Genomic DNA, 14,445 nt, shown 5'->3' on the forward strand with positions numbered 1-14,445 from the left:
TGAAGTAAGAATTCCAGACCCTGTAATAAATCCGGGCAGATGCCACTTTGCAGGCTTTCAACATAATTTGGTTGACCGCCTCCGAGAATTCTTTGGCCCTCGGGAGTGATGTTTCAAGAGCCACGCTGTCAAAGCCAGTCTAGCCAGGTCCGGATAAAGAGAAGGGACCTGTACAAGGTGGTCTTGGCGCTGAGGAAGTAGAAGGGGACGCTCTGTCGACAGACCCCGCAGGTCCAAGAACCAATGCAGTCTGGACCACGCTGGAGCGACTAGAAGTAGTATCCCTCCTTGTTTGAACTTCCGCAGAACCCTGGGCAGGAGTGACACTGGGAGGGAACAGGTAGGGCAGCCAAAATGGCCTCCCAGGATGCTTCCTTTGGACGCCGGGTTCTCATACCCACTAAGGCGCGTCCCCTCCCTTAAGGAACTGCTTTAGTTCCATGGCATTGCTAGTGCGTCCACGCACGCTGCTTGAGGATCCCTGGTCCGAAGACCGGAAACCTTGTGACTGTCGCGACGCCATCACGTCTACATTTGGTAGGCCCCACTTGTCCACTAGGAGTCGAAAGACTTCCGGATGAAGACTCCACTCTACGGCGTGCACATCCTGGCGACTGAGGGAGTCTGCTTCCCAGTTTAGGATGCCCAGAATGAACACTGCCAATATTGCTGGCAGATGGCGTTCCACCCAACGAAGGATTTTTGACACATCCATCATAGCCATGCGGCTTCGAGTACCGCCTTGATGGTTTTTGTATGCCACTGTGGTGGCCTTGTCTGACTGTAATTGAACCGGCCTGTTCTGTACCAGAGGCAGGGCAAGGGTCAATGCATTAAACACCACCCGCAACTCCAGAATGTTTATTGGGAGGAGTGATTCCTCCTTGGTCCATCGACCCTGAAAAGAGTGTTTCTCCAACACCGCACCCCATCCCCTCAGACTGGCATCCGTTGTCAGCAGGACCCAGTCGGGGATCCAGAAGGGACGGTCCCTGCTCAATTGCTGGTCCTGTAGCCACCAGGTCAGAGACAGACGAACCTCCGGAGTCAAAGTGTTCATGCGAGATCTGATCCAAATGAGGTAGGCCGTCCCACTTGGAAAGTATTAACCTCTGTAGAGGGTGGGAATTAAAATAAGAATTTACTCACCGGTAATTCTATTTCTCGTAGTTCGTAGTGGATGCTGGGGTCTCCGTAAGGACCATGGGGAATAGACGGGCTCCGCAGGAGACTGGGCACTCTATAAGAAAGATTTGGTACCATCTAGTGTGCACTGGCTCCTCCCTCTATGCCCCTCCTCCAGACCTCAGTTAGGATACTGTGCCCGGAAGAGCTGACACAATAAGGAAGGATTTTGAATCCCGGGTAAGACTCATACCAGCCACACCAATCACACCGTATAACTCGTGATACTATACCCAGTTAACAGTATGAAATATAACTGAGCCTCTCAACAGATGGCTAATAACAATAACCCTTTAGTTAGGCAATAACTATATACAAGTATTGCAGACAATCCGCACTTGGGATGGGCGCCCAGCATCCACTACGGACTACGAGAAATAGAATTACCGGTGAGTAAATTCTTATTTTCTCTGACGTCCTAGTGGATGCTGGGGACTCCATAAGGACCATGGGGATTATACCAAAGCTCCCAAACGGGCAGGAGAGTGCGGATGACTCTGCAGCACCGAATGAAAGAACTCAAGGTCCTCCTCAGCCAGGGTATCAAATTTGTAGAATTTAGCAAACGTGTTTGCCCCTGACCAAGTAGCAGCTCGGCAATGTTGCAAAGCAGAGACCCCTCGGACAGCCGCCCAAGATGAGCCCACCTTCCTCGTGGAATGGGCTTTCACTGATTTAGGATGCGGCAATCCAGCCGCAGAATGCGCCAGCTGAATTGTGCTACAAATCCAACGAGCAATAGTCTGCTTAGAAGCAGGAGCACCTATTTTGTTGGGTGCATACAGGATAAAAAGCGAGTCAGTTTTCCTGACTCCAGCCGTCCTGGAAACATAAATTTTCAAGGCCCTGACTACGTCCAGCAACTTGGAATCCTCCAAGTCCCTAGTAGCCGCAGGCACCACAATAGGTTGGTTCAAGTGAAAAACTGATACCACCTTAGGGAGAAACTGGGGACGAGTCCTCAATTCTGCCCTATCCATATTGAAAATCAGATAAGGGCTTTTACATGACAAAGCCGCCAATTCTGACACACGCCTGGCCGAAGCCAAGGCCAATAACATGACCACTTTCCACGTGAGATATTTCAGATCCACAGTTTTAAGTGGTTCAAACCAATGTGATTTTAGGAAACTCAACACCACATTGAGATCCCAAGGTGCCACAGGAGGCACAAAAGGGGGCTGAATATGAAGCACTCCCTTTACAAAAGTCTGAACTTCAGGCAGTGAAGCCAGTTCTTTCTGGAAGAAAATCGACAGAGCCGAAATCTGGACCTTAATGGAACCCAATTTTAGGCCCATAGTCACTCCCGACTGTAGGAAGTGCAGAAAACGACCCAGCTGAAATTCCTCTGTAGGGGCCTTCCTGGCCCCACACCACGCAACATATTTTCAGCAAATGCGGTGATAATGGTTTGCGGTTACTTCTTTCCTGGCTTTTATCAGCGTAGGAATGACTTCCTCCGGAATGCCCTTTTCCTTTAGGATCCGGAATTCAACCGCCATGCCGTCAAACGCAGCCGCGGTAAGTCTTGGAACAGACAGGGCCCCTGCTGTAGCAGATCCTGTCTGAGCGGTAGAGGCCATGGGTCCTCTGACAACATTTCTTGAAGTTCTAGGTACCAAGCTCTTCTTGGCTAATCCGGAACCACGAGTATCGTTCTTACTCCTCGCCTTCTTATTATTCTCAGTACCTTTGGTATGAGAGGAAGAGGAGGGAACACATAAACCGACTGGTACACCCACGGTGTCACTAGAGCGTCCACAGCTTTTGCCTGAGGGTCCCTTGACCTGGCGCAATATCTCTTTTGCTTTTTGTTGAGGCGGGACGCCATCATGTCCACCTGTGGCCTTTCCCAATGGTTTACCAACAGTAGGAAGACTTCTGGATGAAGTCCCCACTCTCCCGGGTGTAGGTCGTGTCTGCTGAGGAAGTCTGCTTCCCAGTTGTCCACTCCCGGAATGAACACTGCTGACAGTGCTAGTACGTGATTTTCCGCCCATCGGAGAATCCTTGTGGCTTCTGCCATCGCCATCCTGCTTCTTGTGCCGCCCTGTCGGTTTACATGGGCGACTGCCGTGATGTTGTCTGATTGGATCAGAACCGGCTGGTTTTGAAGCAGGGGCCTTGCCTGACTTAGGGCATTGTAAATGGCCCTCAGTTCCAGAATATTTATGTGTAGGGACGACTCCTGACTTGACCAAAGTCCCTGGAAATTTCTTCCCTGTGTGACTGCGCCCCAGCCTCGAAGGCTGGCATCCGTGGTCACCAGGACCCAGTCCTGTATGCTGAATCTGCGGCCCTCTAGAAGATGAGCACTCTGCAGCCACCGCAGTAGAGACACCCTGGTCCTTGGAGACAGGGTTATCAGTTGATGCGATCCTGACCACTTGTCCAAGAGGTCCCACTGGAAGGTCCTTGCATGGAACCTGCCGAATGGAATTGCTTCGTATGAAGCCACCATTTTTCCCAGGACTCGTGTGCAGTGATGCACCGATACCCGTTTTGGTTTTAGGAGGTCTCTGACTAGAGATGACAGCTCCTTGGCTTTCTCCTGCGGGAGAAACACTTTTTTCTGTTCTGTGTCCAGAATCATCCCCAAGAACAGTAAGCGTGTGGAAGGAACCAGTTGTGACTTTGGAATGTTTAGAATCCAGCCATGCTGTTGTAGCACTCCCCGAGATAGTGCTACTCCGACCAGTAACTGCTCCCTGGACCTCGCCTTTATTAGGAGATCGTCCAAGTACGGGATAATTAAAACTCCCTTTTTTCGAAGGAGTATCATCATTTCTGCCATTACCTTGGTAAACACCCTCGGTGCCGTGGACAGTCCAAACGGTAGTGTCTGGAATTGGCAATCCTGTACCACAAATCTGAGGTACTCCTGGTGAGGAAGGTAAATGGGGACATGCAGGTAAGCATCCTTGATGTCCAGGGATACCATGTAATCCCTCTCGTCCAGGCTTGCAATAACCGCCCTGAGCGATTCCATCTTGAACTTGAATCTTTTTATGTATGTGTTCAAGGATTTCAAATTTAAAATGGGTCTCACCGTACCGTCCGGTTTCGGTACCACAAACAGTGTGGAATAGTAACCCCGTACTTGTTGAAGTAGGGGTACCTTGACTATCACCTGCTGGGAATACAGCTTGTGAATTGCCTCTAGTACAGCCTCCCTGCCCGAGGGAGTTGCCGGTAAGGCCGATTGAGGAAACGGCGGAGAGGAGGCGCCTCAAATTCCAGCTTGTACCCCTCAGATACTACTTGAAGGATCCAGGGATCCACCCGTGAGCGAAGCCACTGATCACTGAAATTTTTGAGGCGGCCCCCCACCGTACCTGGCTCCGCCTGTGGAGCCCCACCGTCATGCGGCGGATTTGGAAGAAGCGGGGGAGGACTTTTGTTCCTGGGAACCTGCTGCGTGTTGCAGCTTTTTTCCCCTTCCTCTGCCTCTGGACAGAAAGGACCCGCCTTTTCCCCGCCTGTTTTTCTGGGGTCGAAAGGACTGTACCTGATAATACGGCGCTTTCTTAGGCTGTGAGGGGACATGGGGCAAAAATATTGACTTCCCAGCTGTTGCTGTGGAAACAAGGTCTGAGAGACCATCCCCGAATAACTCCTCACCCTTATAAGGCAAAACTTCCATGTGCCTTTTAGAATCTGCATCCCCTGTCCACTGCCGAGTCCATAAGCCTCTCCTAGCAGAAATGGACAATGCGCTTATTCTAGATGCCAGCCGGCAGATCTCCCTCTGTGCATCTCTCATGTACAAGACTGAGTCTTTTATATGCTCTACGGTTAGCAATATAGTGTCCCTGTCTAGGGTGTCAATATTTTCCGACAGGGAATCTGACCAAGCAGCAGCAGCACTGCACATCCACGCTGAAGCAATAGCTGGTCTCAGTATAACACCAGTGTGTGTATATATAGACTTTAGGATAGCCTCCTGCTTTCTATCAGCAGGTTCCTTTAGGGCGGCCGTATCCGGAGACGGTAGTGCCACCTTTTTAGACAAACGTGTGAGCGCTTTATCCACCCTAGGGGGAGTTTCCCAACGTGACCTATCCTCTGGCGAGAAAGGGAACGCCATTAGTAATTTTTTTGAAATCACCAATTTTTTATCGGGGAAAGCCCACGCTTCTTCACACACTTCATTTAATTCTTCAGATGGGGGAAAAACTATTGGTAGTTTTTTCTCCCCAAACATAATACCCTTTTTTGAGGTACCTGGGTTTATATCAGAAATGTGTAATACCTCTTTCATTGCCTCAATCATGCAACGAATGGCCCTAGTGGACATTAAATTTGACTCATCGTCGTCGACACTGGTATCAGTATCCGTGTCGACATCTGTGTCTGCCATCTGAGGTAGTGGGCGTTTCAGAGCCCCTGATGGCCTTTGAATTGTCTGGGCAGGCACGAGCTGAGAAGCCGGCTGTCGCGCATTTGGCATGTCGTCAAATTTTTTATGTAAGGAGTCGACACTTGCACGTAATTCCTTCCATAAGTCCATCCACTCAGGTGTTTGCCCCGCAGGGGGTGACATCACATTTATAGGCATCTGCTCCGCCTCCTCATCAAACATGTCGACACAGCCGTACCGACACACCGCACACACACAGGGAATGCTCTTAAAGGAGACAGGACCCCACAAAAGCCCTTTGGGGAGACAGAGAGAGAGTATGCCAGCACACACCAGAGCGCTATATAATGCAGGGACTAACTGAATTATGTCCCCTATAGCTGCTATAATATTTACTGCACCTAATTTTAGTGCCCCCCCTCTCTTTTTTACCCTTTTCTGTAGTGTAGACTGCAGGGGAGAGTCAGGGAGCTTCCTTCCAGCGGAACTGTGAGGGAGAAATGGCGCCAGTGTGCTGAGGGAGATGGCTCTGCCCCTTTTTCGGCGGACTTTTCTCCCGCTTTTTTAAAGGATTCTGGCAGGGGTAATTACCACATATATAGCCTCTGGGGCTATATATTGTGGTTAGTTTGCCAGCCAAGGTGATTTTATTGCTGCTCAGGGCGCCCCCCCCCCAGCGCCCTGCACCCTCAGTGACCGGAGTGTGAAGTGTGTATGAGGAGCAATGGCACACAGCTGCAGTGCTGTGCGCTACCTTGGTGAAGACTGAAGTCTTCTGCCGCCGATTTTCCGGACCATCTTCTTGCTCTGTAAGGGGGACGGCGGCGCGGCTCCGGGAACGAACACCAAGGACGGGTCCTGCGGTCGATCCCTCTGGAGCTAATGGTGTCCAGTAGCCTAAGAAGCCCAAGCTAGCTGCAAGCAGGTAGGTTCGCTTCTTCTCCCCTTAGTCCCTCGATGCAGTGAGCCTGTTGCCAGCAGGTCTTACTGTAAAATAAAAAACCTAACATATACTTTCTTTCTAGGAGCTCAGGAGAGCCCCTAGTGTGCATCCAGCTCGGCCGGGCACAGAAATCTAACTGAGGTCTGGAGGAGGGGCATCGAGGGAGGAGCCAGTGCACACCAGATAGTACCAAATCTTTCTTATAGAGTGCCCAGTCTCCTGCGGAGCCCGTCTATTCCCCATGGTCCTTACGGAGTCCCCAGCATCCACTAGGACGTCAGAGAAATTGAGAGTACTCGACCATGTCGAATGCCGACACCATCAGGCCAAGTACTTGTATCGCAGAGTGCATCGACACTCTGGGGTGACAAAGGAAGCATCTTATCCTGTCGTGAAGCTTCAGGACTTTTTCTGGAGACAAACAGCGCTGACTGAGTGTGTCCAGGAGTGCCCTCAGGGGCACCATGCTCTGAGCTGGGACCAGCAAGGATTTCTTCCAATGGATGACCCACCCGTGGGCTTGTAGGAAGCTTACAGTCAGTTACAGATGACTGAGGAGAACATCGTTGGAGTTTGCCATTATCAGCAAGTCGTCCAGATACAGCAGGATTCTGACTCCCCGGCGACGGAGATGGGTCGTCATTACGATCATGACCTTGGTGAAGATCAGGAGCCGTAGCCACTCCAAATGGCAGAGCCTGGAACGGATAGTGGAGGTCGCTAATAGCAAACCGAAGATACTGCTGATGCGACATGGCAATAGGTATTATGCAGGTACACATCCTGTATATCCAGGGATACCACATAGTCTCTGGGTTCCATAGCCAGTACAATTGAGCGCAGTGTTTCCATACGGAACTTGGACACTCTCACAAACTTGTTCAGTGATTTGAGATTGAGTATAGGCCGGAAAGGCCCATTGGGTTTTGGAACTAGAAACAGGGTTGACTAGTAACCTCTGCCTCTGTGGGACAGAGGTACCGGCACTACCACTCCTGTATTCAGGAGGGAACTCACAACCTTTTGCAGAGCTTGCGCCTTTAACAGATCTGAAGGAATAACCGTGATGCAAAACTGGCCAGGGGGGGGGATGTCTCTTGAATGAGACTGCGTACCCATGAGACAACTTTCAGCTCCCATGCATCTGAAGTGGTCTTTAACCAGACCTGGGTGAACTGCAGAAGTTGGCCTCCAACCCTGGGGTCCCCCAGGGGGAGGCCCGCCCAGTCATGCGGCAGGCTTGTCTTGTTTAGAAGCAGGCTGACTGACCGCCCAGGAGTGTTTAGCCTTGGGCTTTGTGGTTTTGGGAGCACGAGATTGTCTCAGGTATGCCTGACCTTTTGCTTTCCCTTGAGGCCGAAAGGAACGAAAGTGGTACCTTTTGTGCAGGATTAGTATTTGGGAGAAAAGCAGTCTTAGCAGCTGCAAACTCAGAAACAATTTTATTAAGATCTTCCCCAAACAAAAAATGTCCCCCTTAAAAGGGGAGTACCTCCAAGGTCTTTTTGGAGTCTTGAGTCCATCTTCCATGACCTCAACCACAGAATACGGCGAGCCAGGACAGATGTAGTTGACACCTTGGCTGCCAACACACCCACCTCAGAGGACACCTCCTGAACGTAATAGGCGGCGGTGGTAATGCAAGACAGGTATTGTCTGGCATTGTCAGATATATCCTCGGGCAGCTTTTCCTCGAATGCCTGAACCCATGCTCAATACCTTTAGCAGCCCAAGAGGCTACAATGGTGGGTCTATGTACAGCACATGTAAGGGAGTAAGTAGATCACAGGCATCCCTCCAGAAGTTTATCTGTCGGTTCTCTCAGTGAAGTGACAGTAGTGACAGGCAGAGTGGATGACACCACTAGGCGGGTGAAATGAGAATCCACCAACGGTGGATTTTCCCACTTGTTACATAACTCTGCTGGGAGAGGATAGTGAGCCAGAGGGAACTTCTTCCCTGGATGTCCACCAAATTGTCAAAATGAGGTAATAGATTTTTAACCACCTTCTGCCGTTTAAACATATCAATTTTCTTAGCCACAGTAGTGGAATCCTCATCATCAGTGATTTGTAGGATATGCTTAATAGCAAACACTATGGCAACGATATCAATTTGCAATAGAGAATCCTTGTCTGAAACACCTGATTCAGTGTCTGACAGGACAGTATGCTCTCCCTCATTTTCAGATGAAACATCTGAGAGATTTGTGGATTGTGAGCAGGAAGCAGCCCGCTTAGACGACCCAGAGACACTCAAGTGACCTGGAGTAGTTTTGTCTGACCAAGGATTGATTTAATTGCTGCAACTGGTTAGACTAATTTTCTGCCCAATGCGAAGTAACCATAGGGACAATTTGTGGCTGTTGTGGCACAGGTGGTCCCATATTCCACCAGAGTACCTAGTAGGTTTGTGAATGCAGCCCAGGATGGCTCCTGATTGATTACAAGAGCTGCGGACCGACTGGGAGATGTATGACAGTACACAGACACACAAAACTTCCCTCTTTAGTAAATCCTTGGCGCATGCTCTGCATGATGCAGGAGCATCCACAGACTTACTGCCCTTTTTGTTAGACATTGTACACAAATTCAACAACAGAGCAGTTTAGTACGATAAAGCCAGAGTACAATACCTGCGAATAAATCCGTTAGTATGTGACTGAATACACAGTACACAACACCTGCGAATAAAAACAGTATTATGTGACCGAGTACACAGTAGAATACACGTATTGGTTGAATACTGTGACGCACTATATATGACCCAAACGTACTTAGGGGGGTCATTCCGACCCGTTCACACGCAGCAGTTTATCGATGCGGTGCATATGGGTGCGGAATGCGCTGCGGCCCAATTGCGCGTGCGCGACATTTCCTGGCGACAGGGGTCGCCGGGTTACGACGCGTCCAGAGAACAAAGCGGTCCGCTAAGAAAATTGACAGGAAGAAGGCGGTCCTGGGCGTCTCCACAGCATTGGCGGCCGTTTTCGGGGAGTGGTTTGAAAAACGCAGGCGTGTCCAGACCAACGGAGGGCGGATGTCTGACATCAGAAGCAGCTTCAGCATCGCAGGGATCATCGCACAGGGTAAGCATGTCCAGGACTACTCTAAATCTGCTTTAATTTTTTTTTAGCTTAGCAGGGCTGCACAAGCGATTGCAGCCCTGCTAAGCTAAAATCACGCCTATGGGGGGAGTGTGACTATTGATCGCAGCTAAAAGTTGCTGGCTGCGATAAACTCGGAATGACCACCTTAATCCCCTTAGGGTACAGAATATAGTGATCGATATATCTGGGAAACACTGAAAGTGAAACCGCACAGCAGACAGGCACACACAGTCACAGGCAATGCAGATAAGTATGACAATAAATCTGCATTGGACTAGTATATGTACAGAGATATAGATATAAAAACAGCGCGGTCCTAGGCCGGAGGTATATATCAGAATACTCGTACAAGGGTGGTCATTACGAGTTGATCGCTAGCTGCATTTGTTCACAGCGCAGCGATCAGGCTAAAGAACGCCAGTTCTGCGCATGCAGCGCATGCGCGACGTACGGGCACAACGAACGATGCAGTTTTGCACCGGGTCTAGCAATGCATTTCAGTCGCACTGGTTGCCGCAGAGTGATTGACATGAAGAGGGCGTTTCTGGGTGGCAACTGACCGTTTTCCGGGAGTGTTTGGAAAAACGCAGTAGTGGCTGGGCGAGTGTGTGACGTCAAATCCGGAACTGAATAGTCTGAAGTGTTCGCAAGCGCTGAGTAGGTTTTGAGCTTCTCTGAAACTACACAAAAAAAGTTTGCAGGTGCTCTGCGATACAACCGTTCGCACTTCTGCTAAACTAAAATACGCTCCCAGTGGGCGGCAGCATAGCATTTGCACAGCTGCTAAAAACTGCTAGCGAGCGATCAACTCGGAATGACCCCCCCCATATATCCTGTAATAGGTACACTCTTTCTTAACTAACGCTGTCTGTATAAAGACATGTAGAATACGCAAGTGTTTGTAAAGTCACAGCTCTGTAGACAGGCGGCTTTACAAGGGAGACCTTGCCCTGCAGTCCCAGAGACCAGCCACAGCTATGCTTAGAGGATGGCGCCCAGCGTCTGTCAGGTAGAGTGTGAGGCAGCTCAAGGGCGGAAGATCTGCAGTAGATGGCACTCTGGGTCAAGGAAGGGGCTACAGGTCAAGGACTGGCTCCTCTATGCTGGTCCCCACCGCTGGTACTACAGAGTCTTATTAAAATGGGCGTTAGTACACCCGACCTGTACGTCTACGCCCTGGCAGTCTAGTGGTGTTCCTGCTTGGTGACAGTGTACACGCCAGCATCGCAGCCCATCTCACTAGACCGCGACAGGAACACGATTTAATAGCAGGTCCCACCTGGCTTACCATCCCCCCGTAGCAGCCACGTGAACCAGGAGGCCGTCTTCGACCATGTGCCTAAAGCCAGAGCATCTCCGCCGCAAGTACCCGGGAATAGGCCGTGGGAGTATGCGACGAAACTTGGGAGGTGATGGAGCCACAGCACAGAATGTCACACTGGCATATCAGAGCTGCGGCCCTTGAAGTCTTCCTAGACAGCTTTTCAGGGCTGCCCAGTGCAGTCCCCTTGTTAAATGACCTGCTGCTGCAGGCATCAACTCGAAACTGAGCTCCAGTGCCTGGAGGTGGAGTTTATAGAGGAGGCCCCAATGCATCCTGGGACAGCCTAAAGCTTTCGCCTGTTGGTGCCTCTGGATCAAGATCCACTCTACACCCTGATGTTTCCCTGTGTAACACAATGTACCCTGCTGTAGAAAAAGGACAGTTAAACTTCTTGGTGTATGCAAATTCATCTCAGCTAAGGTGCTTTGTTTTTAATACTAGGGTAGAACAAACCCCATGAGGTACAAATGAGACAAATGAGCAGCAAGTCTAAAATGTCCTCCAAACATATTGAGGGCGATATAATTTTGAATTTCTCCCATGGAACATAGATCTGTTCAGGGTGTTCAGGTCTAAAGCCAACCCAACATCTGTGCTGCCAAAGCACCAGAAAAATATGTGACCTCTGGCATGCGGAAAATGAAAAGACCACCAGGAAAACTAAGCATCCAATCTTGTACCCCAGTTACTAATATTGAAAACCCAGCATTCATACTGTATATGGAAAGGGACTGGGCAATACAGAAGATGCACCACCATTACTCACTGGTCATTGAAGGAACTTTTCTTGGGATTCTTTAAACCTAAAAGGAGCCTGCCTTTCTAAGATACTGATTCAAGGACAGTTAGCAACGTGAAGGATTAAAGGAGCTCCCTCACTGGAGGGATATGCCAGTTTTGTGTGAGGATATACTCCTCATTTCCATTATCATGTCTTTAATCAGTTTATCCAGTTACTAATTTTTTTTTTTTTTTTTTAAAGGAAGTAGTAAGGACAGATCTGATTAATAAAGCTGGAGCAACAGGGTTCTGCAAGCCAACACTGTTAGTGGACACTGAAGCTGCAGTCTCCATGAAATCTAATGCTACATCCTTCTAGGGTTTTGACTTATTGGAAATATGATGCAAGCTACAGAAGGTCATCTCTGGGTATATCAGCCTACAAGTACTCCATGAGTTGCTCTTTAATACTGCACTGGTTTCCCAGGCACAGGCCAAGATTTCCCTAAAAGCTGATCAAGTAAAGAGGACGATTTTAAGCTAGTGCTCTAACCACAAGTTTCTGAAATGACACTACCTGGCAGTAGAATGGTGTCCTGCTAAAAAAAAGAAAAAAGCCTAGAAGAGTGATTTTCCATGGTTCTGAAAGTTGTTGTTGAAGGGGGGGGGGGGGGCACATTTGTTTTCCCCAATAGGCAGGGAGGACTGGGTGCTGACTTGAACAAAACAGGATAGCAAATATTTGGCAGTGTAGAGTCATAAGGACACCTACAGTACTCAAGTGCACAAAAAAAAAAAAAACCTCAAGCTCAGAGGGTGTGACCCCCCCTACTTTGTAGGGTGCTGCTGTTTTTGCTCTTTTTTTAACTCAAACATTGAAAGCAAAGGATCCATCAAGGAATACTCAAAGGAATTGCACTTCACAGTTTGATGAACCAGTAGACCCACAGTTGTTTTGAAAAGATCGGAGCCAGACATATCCAGGGCAGGTACCTGAACCATAGCTTATCCATGCCTGGTATATATCATAAGTTCCATAGTTAACCTTGAAATGATAAACAGGAGATGGACTGGGCTAGACCTGGCCTTCTTGGGTGAACTAAGCAAAGTACTCCCTGGCATTTGTGGGCAGAGCAAGAGCAAACAGAATGGACATATACAAGGCAGCTCAATCTGAACTACTAATGACAAAGATTATTGGGCCATACTTGGCTAATACATAAAACCATTCAAGAGGCCCAATTCAGCATCAGAAGCATCTGAGATGCGTTTGCATTCTCCCAGGGACCGACGTAGTGCGCACTCGCAGGATCAGCACTGCGCGTGCCAAGGAGTCGCGATCGCATTTCAGTTATATGAACGCTTCTACCCGATTGACAGGCAGAGGCATTGCGGGGGCGGTGCAGGGAAAACTGGGGCGGGTCTGTGCAGTATTTCGGGCGGCTGCCTGACATCACATGCAGCTGCAGGGAGTGAAAACATGGCCGCCCTGCGCCTGCCTTTGCAGCCTGGCTGTGGAGGCAGGGGGGCTTCCACAATTCAGCGATGCGATCACAATGCATTGCTGGCAGCAATTAGCATGCTGTGCTGGGCGGCCCCCAGCATGCGATCACAGCCAGTTGCAGTTTTGGCATTTTAGCAAAACTGCAACTGAAGCGGAATAAAGGTCCAATGCGTTCAATGAGCTGGGGAGTCTACATACACTGAAAATATAACACCCACTTAGGCTAAAAAATAGCAATGAGAAATACAAATACAAGTACTGTACCAGGATGCAAGAGGTCAGAGAAAATGGGGTCTATTTACTAAGCCTTAAATAGAGATAAAGAGGATGGAGATAAAGTACCAGCCAATCAGCTTCTAACTGCAATGTTAAAGGCTGGGTTTGAAAAATGAAAGTTAGGAGCTGATTGGAGATAAAGTACCAGCCATCCTCTCTATCTCCATACAAGGCTTAGTAAAGAAACGCCTATAAGTCTTGATACTGCTTGCCAGTTCAAATTCCTGGTCTGCTATGTTTTCTGAGCTGATCCCACTAGACAAGATCATTCATGTGATACCGCAAACAAAATTAAGCCTTTTCAACCGCAGCATTAGTCTTCGAGAGGCAACAAAAGGAGAAGGAGGCTTGTGCCTTGTAAGCCTCTACAAACATGACAGCAGCCAAAAGACCTCATTCATCAAAAACTTCCTCTACTTTTCACAGAAACAGAGACCCTCCTTTTCTTAGGCAATGTGGTTTTCACTTTACCACACCTCCATAGTGAACAGCTAAGGGTTTTCCACAAAATGATGCAAGGAGCAGAAGCAGAAAGTTATATGCCTATATTCTAGAAGATACAGCTCTGGAAATAAACTGAACAAGGTAGCTGCAATAGGTTATAAGGGTAGTTCTAAAATGTCCTGCCTCCATATGGTGACGTTAAATCATCTGTAAGACAAAGTAAAATGTAATGGTAGTCACTGGTACCAGAAATGTAGGACATTATATTACACCACCCTGCATATAGTCTATGGGGTCTATTCAATTAAAGTCGGAATTGCCGGGAAGACATCAGTTACCGACTTTTTGGTCGACTCAGGATTAGACCTATTCAATGGAGATGCCTTTTTTCCGACTTGTCAGAAAACACGTGGATCGGCGTATTTGCTGCTGATACACGTGTTTTGACGAATTAACGGCTAATTCAGACCGTTTTTTTGGCCCGTTTTCAGCAATGCTCATCCAACTTCACAAAAAGTCGGATCAGCAAGCATTGTCAGAAACGGGCAAAACCTGTTGGAAGTGACCGCTAGTTGAA

The 14,445-nt window shown here is 48.8% G+C and overlaps 1 protein-coding gene across 2 annotated transcripts in view; it reads right to left on the minus strand.

Moving 5' to 3' along the window:
• Positions 1-14,445, minus strand: part of NUP107 (nucleoporin 107) — a 186,346-nt gene that overhangs the window by 155,444 nt on the left and 16,457 nt on the right. The window lies entirely within an intron of this gene.

Source organism: Pseudophryne corroboree, chromosome 6, assembly GCF_028390025.1.
Source record: "Pseudophryne corroboree isolate aPseCor3 chromosome 6, aPseCor3.hap2, whole genome shotgun sequence".
Taxonomy (NCBI): domain Eukaryota; kingdom Metazoa; phylum Chordata; class Amphibia; order Anura; family Myobatrachidae; genus Pseudophryne; species Pseudophryne corroboree.